Genomic DNA, 18,221 nt, shown 5'->3' on the forward strand with positions numbered 1-18,221 from the left:
ATTGCTTTAAGTTTCCTGTCTTGACGCTTTGATGTCTTCCTTGGTCTACCTGTTGTGAATACATTTTCCAGATTGGGGCTCCCTCTTGTGGTCAGTGCTGGCGGTGCAGTTGATTTGTGGAATGAAAGCTACACACCTGGGGAGGACTGGCAATCAGGTCTTTGAGATTAGGGTTTTTACGGCTGCAGACAGTGCTCCTTCCTATCCTTTCCTATAAAGATAGTTTGGGCCTCATGTTTGCTGAAACTGTTTTCTGGCTTTGTATTGTGTTTTCCTATATCACCGTAGTCTTTACATTTGGGGGGCTATCTATATCTTTGGGGATTGCTCCGAGGCAGATTAGCTTTTCTTATATTTCTATCTGTAAGAATATTTAGTTCTCCGGCTGTGTCGAGACCACGAGGTTAAGCTCGTCCCACGGCTATTTCTAGTTGTGTGTCAGGATTAGGTCTGCAGTCCGATAAGGTTCCAGCCACTCTGGATACTTTTTGGGTTTCCGCATTTTTTGATCCTCCTCAGTTCCTGAATCATAACAGTAGCACCAGCCTTACTTAAGATTCTAGGGTACTCAAAAGAAGGGAAAAAAAAAAAGTGTGTCAGAATTTTTTTTTTTTTTACTGGGTGTTTTTCCGTTTTATCCCTGGGTGCCGTGGAGGATCTTCTGCTTTTATGGATGTTACACAATTAGCTGAGCGAGTTGATCAGCTTACTTCTCAGGTTAAGGATATATCCAATTATCTTGTCCAGACACCTGCTTTTGAACCTAAGATACCTTTACCTGATTTGTTCTCTGGGGATCGGTCTAAATTCTTGAACGTCAAGAACAATTGTAGTTGTACAACAATTGTAGGTTATTTTTTGCCTTGAAACCTAAGTCCTCAGGGTCTTCCAGGCAGTGAGATCAGATTGTTATCTCTTTGCTGCATGGTGACCCCCAGGATTGGGCCTTTTTCCTGGCGCCTGAAGATCCTGCTCTTGCTGATGTGGAATTTTTTTTTCAGGCTCTGGGGTTGTTATATGATGAACCCAATGCTATTGATCAAGCCGAGAAAACTTTACTGACTTTGATCCAGGGTCAGGAACCTGCAGAAGTATATTGTCAAAAATTTCATAAGTGGGCGGTCCTTACTGAGTGGAATGATGCGGCGCTTGCGGCTCTCTTGCAGAAGGGGTTGGCAGAGCCTGTAAAAGATGTTATGGTGGGCTTTGCTGTCCCCTCTGGTCTCAATTACTCTATGTCATTGGCCATTCAGATTGATAGACGTTTACGTGAACAAAAAACAATGCAAGCAGAGGGGTTGCTCTCAAAGCAGTCTCCGGAGCCTATGCAGGCTGATAGGGTCCTTTCTAGGGTGGAGCAGCAGGATTTTAGATGGCGTAATAAGCTTTGTTTCTTCTGTGGAGACGCCTCTCATACTATTTCCGTCTGTCCTAAGCGCGAGAAACAATTTGCCCGTTCGTTTACTTTGGGCGGTTTACAGTTTAAATTTCTTTTGTCGGTTTATTTGATCGGTTCCCTATCATCATTTTCGGCTATGGCTTATTGATTCAGGAGCTGCTCTGAACTTGATGGATTTTGGGTTTGCTGAGCATTGTGTTTTTCCTATGGTACCTTTGCATGCTCCCATCCCTTTGAGGAGTATTGATGCTACTCCTTTAGCTGAAAATAAGCCCCAGTTTTGGACCCAGGTGACGATGCGGGTCGCGCCTGACTATCAGGAGGTTTGTAAGTTTCTGGTCTTGCATAATTTGGATGACATTTTGGTACTGGGATTCCCTTGATTGCAATCCCATAATCCAGTTCTTGATTGGATGTCTTTATCTGTGACTAGTTGGGGCTGCCAATGTGTGCATAGTGATACTCCTGTTTTGGCTAATTCATCTCAGACACAGGAGGTCCCTGACTATTTGGCGGATTTCATGGATGTATTTAATGAGACCGAGGCTGTGTCTTTGCCTCCGCATAGGGACTATGATTGCGCTATTGACTTAGTGCCTGGTTGTAAATTTCCAAAGGGACGGCTTTTCAATTTATCTGTACCTGAACATGCTGCTATGCGGACTTACAGTTAGGTCCAGAAATATTTGGACAGTGACACAAGTTTTGTTATTTTAGCTGTTTACAAAAACATGTTCAGAAATACAATTATATATATAATATGGGCTGAAGGTGCACACTCCCAGCTGCAATATGAGAGTTTTCACATCCAAATCGGAGAAAGGGTTTAGGAATCATAGCTCTGTAATGCATAGCCTCCTCTTTTTCAAGGGACCAAAAGTAATTGGACAAGGGACTCTAAGGGCTGCAATTAACTCTGAAGGCATCTCCCTCGTTAACCTGTAATCAATGAAGTAGTTAAAAGGTCTGGGGTTGATTACAGGTGTGTGGTTTTGCATTTGGAAGCTGTTGCTGTGACCAGACAACATGCGGTCTAAGGAACTCTCAATTGAGGTGAAGCAGAACATCCTGAGGCTGAAAAAAAAGAAAAAATCCATCAGAGAGATAGCAGACATGCTTGGAGTAGCAAAATCAACAGTCGGGTACATTCTGAGAAAAAAGGAATTGACTGGTGAGCTTGGGAACTCAAAAAGGCATGGGCGTCCACGGATGACAACAGTGGTGGATGATCGCCGCATACTTTCTTTGGTGAAGAAGAACCCGTTCACAACATCAACTGAAGTCCAGAACACTCTCAGTGAAGTAGGTGTATCTGTCTCTATGTCAACAGTAAAGAGAAGACTCCATGAAAGTAAATACAAAGGGTTCACATCTAGATGCAAACCACTCATCAATTCCAAAAATAGACAGGCCAGAGTTAAATTTGCTGAAAAACACCTCATGAAGCCAGCTCAGTTCTGGAAAAGTATTCTATGGACAGATGAGACAAAGATCAACCTGTACCAGAATGATGGGAAGAAAAAAGTTTGGAGAAGAAAGGGAACGGCACATGATCCAAGGCACACCACATCCTCTGTAAAACATGGTGGAGGCAACGTGATGGCATGGGCATGCATGGCTTTCAATGGCACTGGGTCACTTGTGTTTATTGATGACATAACAGCAGACAAGAGTAGCCTGATGAATTCTGAAGTGTACCGGGATATACTTTCAGCCCAGATTCAGCCAAATGCCGCAAAGTTGATCGGACGGCGCTTCATAGTACAGATGGACAATGACCTAACTGTATATTAAGGAGTCTTTGGAGAAGGGTCACATCAAGCCATCATCTTCAATTTTGGGTGCTGTTTTTTTCTTTGTGGCCAAGAAGGATGGCTCATTGCGGCCCTGTATTGACTATCATCTCCTTAATAAAATCACGCTCGATCTTCAGGGAGCGTATAATCTAATTTGCGTTAAGCTGGGGGATGAATGGAAGACGACGTTTAATACCCCTGAGGGGCATTTTGAGTACCTAGTGATGCCCTTTGGGCTCACTAATGCCCCTTCCGTCTTTCAATCTTTCATGAATGATATTTTCCGGGACTTTGTCGACAAGTTTTTGATTGTCTATTTGGATTTGGATTTTTTCTGACATCTGGGATTCTCATGTTAAACAGGTTCAGACAGTGTTTCAGGTTCTCAGGGACAATGCATTATATGTCAAGGTCTCGAAATGTCTGTTTGGCATACAAAAGATCTCTTTTTTGGGTATAATTTTGTCCCCATCTTCAATTGAGATGGATCCGGTCAAGCTCCAGGCCATTCATGATTGGGTTCAGCCTACTTCTTTGAAGGCCTTCAGAAGTTTTTGGGTTTTGCTAATTTCTATCGTAAATTCAGAGGCTATTTTTCTAGTATTGTCAAGCCATTGACTGATTTGACCAAGAAGGGAGCTGATGTTGTGACTTGGTCTTCAGAGGCAGTCTTGGCTTTTCAGCTTAAAAGGAGGTTTACTTCTGCTCCAGTCTTGCAGCAGCCTGATGTGTCTATTCCTTTTCAGGTGGAGATCGATGCCTCGGAGATCGGAGCTGGGGCTGTCTTGTCACAAAGAGACCATGTGACTTCTAAACTTAGATCCTATCCTTTTTTTTCCCGGAAATTTTCACCACCGGAGCTAAATTATGATGTGGGGAATCAGGAATTATTGGCTATGAAGTTGGTCTTTTAAGAATGGCAACATTGGCTGGAGGGGGCGAGACATCAAATTGTTGTACTTACTGATCATAAGAATTTGATCTATTTTGAATCTGCCATGAGGTTGAATCCTAGGCAGGCTAGATGGGCCTTGTTTTTCACGCGATTTAATTTTGTGGTCTCTTATATTCCGGGTACTAAGAATATTAAGGCTGATGCCCTTGGGTAATCTGTGATAGATTTTCCAAAATGATTAATTTGGTACCACTGCCTAAGTTGCCATCAGCTTCGGAGTTGGTACCTTTGTTTCTTCGTCAGGTGGTTCGTTTTCATGGGGTTCCTCAGTCCCTGAATCATAACATCTACCAGTATGTTTGCCTTTAACAACCTTGGCATGTTGTTTGTATTTGGTTCAGATTTTAGACACAGCTGACTGTGAACAACCAACATCTTTTACAACATTGTGTGATGATTTACCCTCTTTTAAGAGTTTGATAATCCTCTCCTTTGTTTCAATCTCTCGTGTTGGAGCCATGATTCATGTCAATCCACTTGGTGCAACAGCTCCCCAAGGTGTGATTATTCCTTTTTAGATGCAGACTAACGAGCAGCTCTTATTTGATGCAACTGTTAGTTGATAGAGAGTGATTCCATAATTTTTTCCTCATAATTGAGTGATTCCACAATTTATTCCCCGTTTGGTCTTGAAAAGTAACAGTTACTGGCTAGCACATTATGTTTTCATGATTTTTTTTAGTGTTTCTTAAAGACAGAAAGTTGACATTTGAAATGACATTAGTTTTGTGCCATGTCTGTGATCTGCTTTTTTTAAACAAAACTAAACATTTGAATGAACATCCTCAGAGCCAGGTAATTCCATAATTTTTGCACTAACGTTTTCGATGTTTTAGCTGTGTCTGTAAAGTAGGTAGCATGGTTTTGTGGAAGCCTCCTCAGTACCGCCTTACAAAACAGAATATGTCCTTTTTTAATGTAATAAGGGATGGTCTGGCCAATCGGGGTAAGATGGTTCCTTTGTCAGGTATGGGAAAGGAAACTGGCATTAAGACAGATCAGAATTTTACTCACCAGGTACCAAGAAGCTTAATGTTTAAACTGTCTTTCATGAAGCAACAAGCTTGATACGTGTTTTTCCAAAAATAAGACATTGTCTTATATTTTTTTTGCCCCCCCCCCCAAAAAAGCACTAGGGCTTATTTTTGGAGGAGGTCTTATTCTTGGAGAAACACGGTTGGGGGTAAGTTTACCCCCCAAAAAAGCAGACCCCCCCACTTCCCAGGAGACTCATACTCACCAGACCAGGACGTCTGCGTGGTTCCCAGGTCCTCCTGTGATCTCCGTTCAGTGTTGCATGCCGTCCTACCCTGCTGCTAGCTGACACACACAGCAGATCACACACAGCAGATCACACACACACACACACACAGCAGATCACACACACACCAGATCACACACACACACACACAGCAGATCGCAGATATACACAGCAGATCACACACAGCAGATCGCAGGCACACACAGCAGATCGCAGGCACACACAGCAAATCGCAGGCACACACAGCCGATCACAGATACACACATCCGATCACAGGCACACACACACAGCAGATCACATACACACAGCAGATCGCACACACAGCAGATCGCAGATATACACAGTAGATCACACACAGCAGATCGCAGGCACACACAGCCGATCACAGATACACACATCCGATCACAGGCACACACAGCCGATCACAGATACACACATCCGATCACAGATACACACATCCGATCACAGGCACACACAGCCGATCACAGATACACACAGCTGAACGCAGACACACACAGCCGATCGCAGAAAAACACAGCCGATCACAGACACACACACAGCCGATTGCAGACACACAGCAGATCACACACACACACACTCACTCACATCACATCCAGCACTTACGGCCGCAGGGAATGAGAGAAAGTCATGTGTCCGGCCGCAGGTCCTGTTCATTGCGCTCCACTGCACTGCCTCTCAGGATTCTGCCGGCGAGAAGAGATCGGTGTCGCTGGATGAGGTAAGTGTGTGTGCGATCCGATGTGTGTGCGATCCGATGTTTGTGTGTGGGATTTAATGTTTGCGTGTGATCCGAAGTTTGTGTGTGCGTTCTGATTATGTGTGCGATCTGATTATGTGTGCGATCTGACTGTGTGTGCGATCTGATGTTTGTGTGTGAGATCTGGTGTGTGTGTGTTTGAGATCTGATGAGTGCGGGTGTGTGATCAGTGCAGGTCCTGCTGCTCAGTGTCGGGTGAGTGTAATTGCCGGGTGCCGCTGTATATAATGAAGTGTCCTGCAATATCTGTATCTTTTTTAGCTGCATGGACACTTCATTATTGATCCGCGACTAGGGCTTATTTTCGGGGGAGGGCTGATATTTAAGCCTTGCTCCGAAAATGCTGAAAATCCCTGCTAGGGCTTATTTTTGGGGGAGGTCTTATTTTTGGAAAAACACGGTAGTTCCAATGGTCTCAAAAAAAATAAAAAATAATAGTCTGTCACTGCACTACAATGAATGATAAACTAGTATTAATCTGTATAAATGTTGAGGCAATAAAACAAATAAGCGTATAAACAATAATGCTGAATAGCAATGTGTAGTCAATCTATTTTAATGCTACAGGACACAACAGAATTACCATGTTTGAGTGCAGAATATTTGCAAGTAAGTAAAAAACTATTATATAAAATATAAAAGTGTGCAGTATGTAGAAATCAATAATGAAAATATACAGAATTGTTCTTTCAGGCAAAAATGAATAGCTTATTTGTAAAATAGCACTTGCTAAAGACAAGGTAAATTAAAAGCATAATGTGAATGACATCAATGTCAAATCCTCCAGGCCTTGTGCGCTCCCAAACAATTTGATCATACAGGCTGTTGTTATTTCCTGTACAATTTTTTATTATTTTTACAAGAACAAACAACTCGTTTTGACAAACAAATGTCTTCCTCAGGTATATTGTCACAATATACCTGAGGAAGACATTCGTTTGTCGAAACGCATTGTTTGTTCTTGTAAAAATAATAAAAAATTGTACAGGAAATAATAACAGCCTGTATGATCAAATTGTTTGGGCGCGCACAAGGCCTGGAGGATTTTACATTGATATTATTCCTATGGTAACTCGGGCTGAGTTACCGTATTTTTCGGACTATAAGACGCACCGGACCATAAGACGCACCCTTGTTTAAGAGGAGGAAAATAGGAAAATACAAATTTAAGCAAAAAATGTTGTCATGACACATTGTTATGGGGCTAGGATCTGCTGCTGACACTGTTATGGGGGTAATCTCCCCAAATTCTCTAATTCAGGTACCCCATCCTGGTAATGATCCTCCTGCCTTGTATATATATGCCCCTCATCCTGGTATAGCCCACATCCTGCTATATATTGCCATCCTGCTATATACTGCCATCCTGGTATGTGCTCCCATCCTGCAATATACCCCATCCTGGCATATGGCCGCATCCTGCTATATACCCCATCCTGACATATGGCCGCATCCTGCTATATACCCCATCTTGGTGTATAGCCGCATCCTTCTATATACCCCCATCCTGCTATATACCCCCATCCTGGTATGTGCTCCCATCCTGCTATATACCCCCATCCTGCTATATACCCCCATCCTGCTATATACCCCCATCCTGCTATATACCCCCATTTTGGTATGTGCTCCCATCCTGCTATATACCCCCATCCTGCTATATACCCCCATCCTGCTATATACCCCCATCCTGCTATATACCCCCATCCTGGTATGTGCTCCCATCCTACTATATACCCCCATCCTGCTATATACCCCATCCTGGTTTGTGCTCCCATCCTGCTATATACCCCCACCCTGCTATATACTCCAATCCTGCTCATAATATACCCCATCCTGGTATATGCCATCATCCTGCTATATACCCCTATACTGCTATATGACCGCATCCTATGGCACACAAAAAAAAAAACATTTATATTCACCTTTCCTCGCTCCATGCAGCATCACTCCTCCTCCCATCTCTGCCAGCAGCAGCGCCGCTTACCTGTGTGGAGCCGGGCACGCTCCTTGCAGCATCGCGATGTCCTCCTGTCTGTGCCGGCCGCGGCTGCGTGTGGACACGTGCGCACAGCGTTGACATCATCGCTGTGAGCACCGCTAGTCTCCATACACAGCCGTGGACGGCAGACAGGAGGAAATTGTGGTGCTGCAGGGATCGCTGTCGGTGAGTGTACTGATTCACTGCACCCTGCGCTGATGATGATGCGCGGGGGGCATTGCTAGTATAGTTGCCTGGGATGATCATGCGGGCCGGCTGTTTACTATGCGCGCACCCCTCCGCCCATCATCCCGCCAACCTGTCAGCGCCGGCTTCAGTGCTGAGAGATGGGCGGGAGGATGGGCGTGCATATGAAATGAGCGGGCCCACGTGGTCACGGCAGGCTGCTGCAGCCTGCTCATGTCCCTGATGACCCGCTCCACCGCAGCACCCTCATTCCCTGCAGCCCTACATTCAGACTATAAGACGCACCCCCCACTTTTCCCCAACATTTGGGGGGGAAAAAGTGCGTCTTATAGTCAGAAAAATACGGTATAGAATAGACACCAGGAGTCTGAAGCATACCATCTAGGAAGGAGAACTCTCCATTGAGGTCTGAGATCCTAAAGGATCGATAAGCAAGTTAACAAGGCTTGTTAAGGCCCTGGGCGCACTTACCGGATTTTGCCGCGGATTTTTTGCGGTTTTGCTGCAGGTTTCGCTGCAGAAAATGTTCATAACATCTCTGCAGTGAATCACCAGCAAAACCTATGGGAAAAAAAAATCCTGTGCGCACTAGGCGGAATTTGACAGCTGCATGTTTTGCTGCGGGAATCCCGCAGCAAAAACAATTGCATGTCAATTCTTTCCACACGTCGCTGCGGGATTTCACTCCATTGACTCCAATGTAATCGTGAAATCCCGCAGGGAATAACGCAGGCAGCAAATTCTGTGCGGTTCACTGCGTTTTCCTGCGTTATTCCCTGCGGTATTTCGCGGTTTACCTCCGGTAATGTACATCGCTTGCCTGCGGTTTTGCAGGGAAATGATGTCATTACAGGAAGAGGTAGCAAAGCAGAGAGTAAACACACACAGATCACACACATAGACATAGAACACACAGACATAGAACACAGACACAGACACATAGAACACACATAGAAAGCAAACGGAAATATAGAAAAAAAAACACGTGGGCTCCGCTGTATATTTACTGTCCAGCCGAGGTAGGCACACAGCAGCGGCCCGTTATTCTCAGGCTGGGGAAGGAGAGGGGCAGGGTTAATGTCCCCCACCTCACTCCCCCTCCCGCAGCCAAGAATATCAGCCGCAGCTGCCCCGGCACTGTCGCATGCATTATGCGGCAGTACCGGAGTGTCCCCGGCTCTCCCTGCAGCCGTGTAGCAGTGGCAGTCAGGGTAATACAAGGGGTTAATGGTGGCGGATCACCGCCATTAACTCCAGGCTTGATCATGGCAGCGTCTATGTGACAGCTGACATGATCAACCTGTAAGTAAAGTGAAAAAAACACACAGAAAAATCCTTTATTTTAAATAAAACACAAACAAGCCTCATTCACCCTTTTATTAACCCCTCCCGAAACAAAGATCCAGCGTAATCCACAGCTCCTGGGCTGCTTACATCCAGCCGCGACTGACACTGTCACAGCGCTGAATGAATGCAGCCTCACAGCGAGACAGCAGAGGTAATTACCGGTCATTTCCCACGGCCGGTAATGTGAACTCACTGCCGACCGTGGGAAATGCAGCGATCTGTCCTCTATCTATCTATCTATCTATCTATCTATCTATCTATCTATCCCTCTATCTATTCTTCTGTCTCTTTATCTATCTATCTAAAAGAAGGAAATGATTTTTTTTTTTTTTTTCAATGTGCTTTATTGCATTGAATGCAACAAAGCACATTTGCCAACCCGCACGCGGCAAAACCGCGGCAATACCGCGAACAATACCGCGGTAAAACCGCAGCAAACTGCAGCAAACCGCGTGCGGTTTTCGGGTGCGGTTTGCCGCGTTTTTTTACCGCGGGTCCGGTAATCTTTGAATACCTGCGGAATTTTCTTGAGAAAATTCCATTTTCCAGTGCGCACATAGCCTAAAGGTGAGTGTATGGAAATATAACATTCACCTACGAATTATCTATACAGCTACATTTAGATCGGTGCACTTTTTGTTTCCTTTACCCTTTCTCTTTAATGTGAATGACATAAATGTAGTCTGCATTTCAATAACATTCGCTGGTAAATAGTAACTGTATTATAATACAGGTCTATAGACAAAGGGATAAAAGTTATAAAAAAAAAGCATATTGAGACAATAAATATATAACCGCACCAAGCAAACCTCTGTTCACTAGAGACTGCAACGTACATACTGTATATATATATATATATATGTATATATATATATATATATATATATATATATATATATATACTGTATATCTACTATATATATATATATATATATATATATATATATATATATATATATTATATACTATATATAGCTCACGGAGTCAGTGCATTCCAGAAAAGTCTTTGCATATGAAAGAAAATAAATGCAAATAGGTCAGCAGTTTCTCATCTCATGGGAGTTAGGTGTATGTAGATTAATTCCATGTTCAGAAGCATACATGATCCATCCTACTTGTTACATAAATCTGTTGTTTACCTTTATTAGGAAAAAAATGATGAATGAAATAGCTGATGTCTGAATCGTGTAGGGACTGTGGATCATTGGCTTCTGCACTGGCATGCCCTTACAGGGCTGCTCACAGCACTCTCATGGTAGCCATTTTTAGGCTGCAAAATCTTGCAGTAGTATGCTTGACACTTTGCAGATGTGAGGGCGGTCCGGCGCAGTAGTCACGGGTGAAGGGCTCTACAATCCATTGGAGGTCCGCACCACGACCACCTCCACGGTCTTTCGTTTTTCCCCATCTTGTGAAAAACAATCTCTGTAATTGACCCAACAGTGCCCAACTGGCAGTCTCGCAATCCTATGGGGCAAAGGGTAAAGCCCATGGGAACAGTGCACAGTCTTTGGGAACAGGAGCAAAGTCCATGGGATACAGAGCACAGTCCATGGGGACAGGGACAGAGTCCATGGGACACATGGTATAGTCCTTGGCAAAGTGTGTAGAACCCTCTCTTAGGCTGCTTTCACACGTCCGGTTTTAGCAGAGCCGGCCAATCCGGCTCTAAAACCTATGCAACGGATGCGGCGACAAAACCGCATCCTTTGCATAAGTTTTTGACATGCGGCCCGTCCGGTTTTTGCCGCTTGCGGCACATGCACAGTGGAAAAAACGCATGTGGCGGCCGAATGCGGTGTTTGTCGCAGGACGCCGCATGCGGCATCCATAGGCATGCACTGCAAATCGCACTGCATCGGTCGGATACGGCGCGATGCGTTTTTTTTTGCCGAACAAAAAAACATGCCAGGCAACGTTCCATCCGGCCGCCGCATCGGCTAAAGCTGCCACATGCGGCAAAAACCGGACCGAACGCAAGCCCATGCAGCACAATCCGGCACTAATGAAAGTCTATGCAAAAAAACTGCAACCGGCGGCAAAAAAAAAATGGTTGCGGTTTTTCTGTAAAGCGCCGGATTATGTCGCACAGGAAAAAACGGATGTGTGAAAGCAGCCTTACAGTCCAGCAATCCAGCAGAGGGGTGCACAACGGGCGCAGAACAAACTGGGAGAAAGAAAACAATTCAAATTCTTTGGCTACTTCTGGCTAACTTCTATTATTCAGGTAGCTGAGTCTTCTGATCCACTCCTTCCTTGTGGAATGCAGAATAGTTCTACAAGTGCACGTACAACCAACTCTTCTCACGGACACTCATATAACTGCATGGCTGATTTTAGAACTTTTTTTGGCCATCTGCGGCCCATTCAGTGGAGTCCTGACCAAAGCACCCAATGCACACACATTAACATGGGTACCTCTGGGATCTCAAGACCATTTGGATTCCTTAGTCCATCTCAGAGTACATCCACAGTCTATTAGTACTGTGAAAATGGAAGACGTGGTCAGCACACGTCAGTATCTTCCAAATGTGACTGGCTGCATACCACCCTTGATTTTCATCTACCTTCAAGGACGATCACCCAAATGTCACCCAAAAAGGGGCTGTCTGGCCATAACAATTGGCAGTGCTCCACCCCACTATATTCTACAAAGACCTAATGCCGGGTTCTGGATTCCTGGATGTAGCCACCTCCCTGCAGCAGACCATAGTTAGTGATTACCCCGTCTGTGGCCAGCCTCTGGAACCATGCTGTGGGCAATATCCTTGGCTCCCTTACGCCCGAGTCCTAGCCCAGTGATTTCGGCATTTGTCACAACTCACATACAAGCTGTTGGACCCAGGTTTGGTATTCTCCCCTTCCCAGGTAACAACCACCACTGGTCGCCACTCTGCCATTCTACCACTCTGTTTGGTTCCAGGTCTCTCCGCTCTCACTAAGGGGTACTTTGCACACTACAATATTGCAGGTGCGATGTCGGTGGGGTCAAATCAAAAGTGACACACATCCGGCGTCGCTGTCGAAGTGTGTAAATCCTTTATAATACGATTAACAAGTGCAAAAGCGTCATAATCGTATCATCGGTTTAGTGTCCAACATTTCTATAATGTAGCTGCAGCAACGGTACGATATTGTTCCTCGTTCCCCTGCGGCAGCACACATCGCTGTGTGAGATGCCGCAGGAGCGAGGAACATCTCCTACCTGCGACACCGCGGCTCACGCAGGCTATGCGGAAGGACGGAGGTGGGCGGAATGTTTATGTCCCGCTCATCTACGCCCCTCCACTTCCTTTGGCCGCCCGCCGTGTGACGTCGCTGTGAAGCTGCCGGAGCGCTAATGTTCGCTACAACAGCAATCGCAAGATATCGCTGCTGCAACGGGGGCGGGGACTATCGCGCACGGCATCGCAAGCATCGGCTTGCGATGTCGTAGTGTGCAAAGTACCCCTAACTCTGTCTCACAGGATGGCACTGTCCCATTCACCTCTAGGCATGCTGTGCTGAGGTTCCGACCATAATGAGAAGTGGTCACGTCCAACTCATCATCCGTCCAAGGCTGTCACTCACCAACAGGCTGATCTCCATCTTCCAACAAAAGTGGTCAACGCTGACCATGGACCACCTTCCCCCGGCGTGGCATGCCCCCCAGGAAATGTTTCCTCCTTAGGGTCAGTCAAACCTTTGCGCCTATGCACTGCAGTGACACCCACAATGTGCCAGTCTTCTTTTTCATGCTGCATCTTACTCTGCCATTCCAACATTCATTTTACTTTTTGTCTTCATCCACACTTCGGTCATGGAGTTGCATTTTGCAAGGGCCTCTGACATAGTTTCCCATTTGTTCTGAAACAATGGTCAATCCTGCAGTTTATGCCAGATATGAGAGTAGTCCAGGGAGTTAGTCGTGGGAAAGGGGCTCTGCAGTCTTTCAGGGGTTCACACCCTGGACCTCTACAAAGCAGGGAGGAAGGGATTGGTTGTGGTGATCCTGGCTGGATGTGTGATCTTGGTGTGTGCAAGCTATACCTGTGATTAGGCCATCTTGCAAACCAGGATTCTTCCACTGAAAAGTCATCGATATATTGAGGAGGGCCATTGGATCAAATACTTAATTAACCTCGAGATATAGGGGATTGTGGGAAATCACAGATGAAATGTATTATTTCACCTTACATAGTTTGTTCAGATACATACATATGACACAGATCTAAAGATGGCTGCCATTTCCTGTTCTTCACACTCTGCCCTGGTATGCAAGGAATGTCCAGATGGAAGAAGAAGACCAACCCACTGATCACCTCATGGACCTGCCCACTGATGACATCACTGACCAGGCCATAGATGATGTCATGGATCAACCCACCAATGACTACATGGACCAACCCACTGATCAGCCCATGGATTAACCCTTTGCCCAACCCACTGACCAATGGGCATATCCAAACATGCCCACTACAGAGATGTCCACGCCCCGTACCCTTCTTTATATAAGTCACTGCTTTGTTGAAATAAAGAGAGTTGCTCGAGCCATTCTCTCATCAAGGAGAGATTCACATCAGACCCGTTTTGTCTCGTGTCAATTCTTTCACGCATACACTTAATCCATATCCATTAGACCAATAGCAGGCAACTAGTGAACATTTCAATGTGTTCACCCTAACAGATACAGACTTGGGATTCTTTTTAACAGTCTTTAACTATCAGTTAAGCACAGTACTTCCAACACATTGATACTGCTGGCACAACACTTGAACATGTTCTGTGCAGCAAATTCCATTTTAAGGCACACTTTAACATAGGCTGCTCCATCATTCCCGACCAGGAAACCTCTGTAGAGTTTTGGCCTGGTACTCACAACTGCAGGATGGATGTGACCCTCTACCTGTCCCTCACTGGAGTTCTTCCTGGTTGCTATGTTCCCAATGTTAAAGGTTGCCACAAAAGCCCACTTAGTTCGGCCTAAGGTATCTGACTGGCTTTCACACTTCTACTCAATATACTACCTACAAGTACAGCTTTCTACACTCTAATCACTACTGCCTAAACTCAGACAGAGTCACGTTTTTCCCTGCAGCTTGCTCCTTCTCCTGTGGCGACCCACAGAGATTGAAGACAAAACAAAAATCCAGCACTAAATGTGCACTTCAGCACTAAAAACTCCAAACTGTACCTATTATAAAAATTTTGAGATTTTTGGCAAAAAATTGCAATTTCTTGAGCTACCCCGCCACGTCACGGCAAATCTCATTTGGGGCAGTCCTACACTAAAATATTTTTATAAAATGTGCCATACCGCCTCACATATGAATAGTAGAACTGCTCTTAGCAGCACTCACCTGGTCTATTTCAATCCCGTACCCATGACTGAGTCATGGCTGTGGGCAGGACAGGTCCAAGCAAATGCTGCATGAAGTAAATAGCCTGTGGACAGGGCCTGATGACTGAATGTTAACAGTCACCAACCGCCAAAATCTAGACAGGTGGAATACACCCCAAATTGGGGTGCATAGCAAGGTGGGGGTCAGCCACCGACCAATTCAATGAAGAAAAAACAAAAAAGCCAGCACTAAATGTGCACTTCAGCACTAAAAATTCCAAACTGTACCTATTATAAAAATTTTGAGATTTTTGGCAAAAAATTGCAATTTCTTGAGCTACCCCGCCACGTCACGGCAAATCTCATTTGGGGCAGTCCTACACTAAAATATTTTCGTAAAATGTGCTATACGGCCTCACATATGAATAGTAGAACTGCTCTGAGCAGCACTCACTTGATCTATTTCAATCCCGTACCCATGACTGAGTCATGGCTGTGGGCGGGACAGGTCCAAGCAAATGCTGCATGAAGTAAATAGCCTGTGGACAGGGCCTGATGACTGAATGTGAACAGTCACCAACCGCCAAAAACTAGACAGGTGGAATACATCCCAAAGACCCACAGAGATTGACTGTTCCATGCCTATAGTCCTCCTGTTGCGAGGCAGAAGCTACTCTATATCAGGGAGAGAGGGGAGCCAGCACGATCTGAAAATGGCATGCATCATATAAAAAGTGCAAATTCACAGATTTATTCCAACTGTACTATAATATAAATTGAGATTTTTAGCAAATAATTGATCAATTCTTTGAGCCACCCCTGCCAACGTCACGGCAAATCTCAATAGGGGGTCCTATTCTATATTATGTATTTCATGTGCCATGTGGCCTCCTAGATAAAGTTAAAAGCAGAACCATAATGGAGCACACATACCTGTAACCTGTATATAACTGCTTCTATGTTGCAAAAGAGGCAATTGTGGATAGAGGCCAGCCCAGGTCCCAGCATGTGGAGCAAGCTCTACACATACCAGAACTATATCAGAACTGACCCTCCCAGTGCCAGACAGCAACCATTATAAAGGCGGACCATCCAAGTATGGTGCTTAATTAGCAATGCCTATGGAAAGGGAGAGGCAACTGAATGTGAACAGCTACCAACAGGAGGAATATATTGCAAACCAAGATCAGGCGTGCATAGCATGGTGGTGACCAGCCACTAGACATTTGTAGCATAACTACAACCAAACAGAGAGAGAGGGGAGCCAGCACGATCTGAAAATGGCATGCATCATATAAAAAGTGCAAATTCACAGATATATTCCAACTGTACTATAATATAAATTGACCTGTCTGGCACTGGGAGGGTCAGTTCTGATATAGTCCTGGTATGTGCAGAGCTTGCTCCACATACTGGGACCTGGGCTGGCCTCTATCCATAATTGCCTCTTTTGCAACATGGAAGCGGCTATATACAGGTTACAGGTATGTGTGCTCCATTATGGTTCTGCTTTTAACTTTATCTAGGAGGCCGCATGGCAGATGAAATACATAATATAGGTTAGGACCCCCCTATTGAGATTTGCAGTGACGTTGGCAGGGGTGGCTCAAAGAATTGATCAATTATTTGCTAAAAATCTCATTTTTTTTATTATAGTACAGTTGGAATAAATCTGTGAATTTGCACTTTTTATATGATGCATGCCAATTTCAGATCGTGCTGGCTCCTTTTTCTCTGTTATGACTGTAGTTATGCTACAATTTCTGGTGACTGACCATCACCATACCATGCACGCCTGATTTTGGTTTGCAATGTATTCCTCCTGTTGGTAGCTGTTCACATTCAGTTGCCTCACCCCTTTCCACAGGCAATGCTAATTAAGCACCATACTTGGATCTGGTCCGCCTTTATCAATGGTTGCTGTCTGGCACTGGGAGGGTCAGTTCTGATATAGTCCTGGTAGGTGTAGAGCTTGCTCCACATACTGGGACCTGGGCTGGCCTCTATCCATAATTGCCTCTTTTGCAACATGGAAGCGGCTATATACAGGTTACAGGTATGTGTGCTCCATTATGGTTCTGCTTTTAACTTTATCTAGGAGGCCGCATGGCACATGAAATACATAATATAGGTTAGGACCCCCCTATTGAAATTTGCCGTGACGTTGGCAGGGGTGGCTCAAAGAATTGATCAATTATTGGCTAAAAATCTCATTTTTTTTATTATAGTACAGTTGGAATAAATCTGTGAATTTGCACTTTTTATATGATGCATGCCAATTTCAGATCGTGCTGGCTCCTTTTTCTCTATATCAGGAAGCAGTACTTCAAACTTGTTCTTTAGATGGCCACACATACTTTATGCATGAACACATTGCATAAATAATAGCCTCATAAACACAGGTCATATTATGATATCAATCGGTGTTTTCAGGGCAGGAGCATACGGGCACAGTCTACACTTGTATCCCACCATTCTCAGTTAGGCTGCTTTCACACCTCCGATTTTAGCAGAGCCGGCCAATCCGGCTCTAAAACCTATGCAACGGATGCGGCGACAATACCGCATCCTTTGCATAAGTTTTTGACATGCGGCCCGTCCGTTTTTTGCCGCTTGCGGCACGCTACTGAGCATGTGCAGTGGGAAAAACCGCATGCGGCGGCTGGATGCGTTGTTTTTTTTCTGCATGACGCCGCATGCGGCATCCATAGGCATGCATTGCAAATCGAGCCGCATCGGCCGGGTGCGGCACGATGCGTTTTTTTTTGCCGGACAAAAAAACGTGCCAGGCAGCGTTCCATCCGGCCGCCGCATCAGCTAAATCTGCCGCATGCGGCAAAAACCGGACCGAACGCAAGCCCATGCGGCACAATCCGGCACTAATGAAAGTCTATGCAAAAAAACGCAACTGGCGGCAAAAAAAAAAAACGTTTGCATTTTTTCTGCAAAGCGCCGGATTGTGCCGCACAGGAAAAAACGGATGTGTGAAAACAGCCTTAGGCTATGTGCGCACGTTGCGTACAGTCACTGCAGAATTTTCTGCAGCGATCTGAAGAGCACATGTGCGCTTCGAATCGCTGCAGAAAATGTCCGTAGAGAAAAAAAAAAAGCCGATTCCATGCGCTCTGCCCGCAGCTCCTGCCATAGACAGAGCAGGAGCTGCCGGCAAAGCGCACGGAA

Source organism: Anomaloglossus baeobatrachus, chromosome 10 (assembly GCF_048569485.1).
Source record: "Anomaloglossus baeobatrachus isolate aAnoBae1 chromosome 10, aAnoBae1.hap1, whole genome shotgun sequence".
Lineage (NCBI taxonomy): Eukaryota > Metazoa > Chordata > Amphibia > Anura > Aromobatidae > Anomaloglossus > Anomaloglossus baeobatrachus.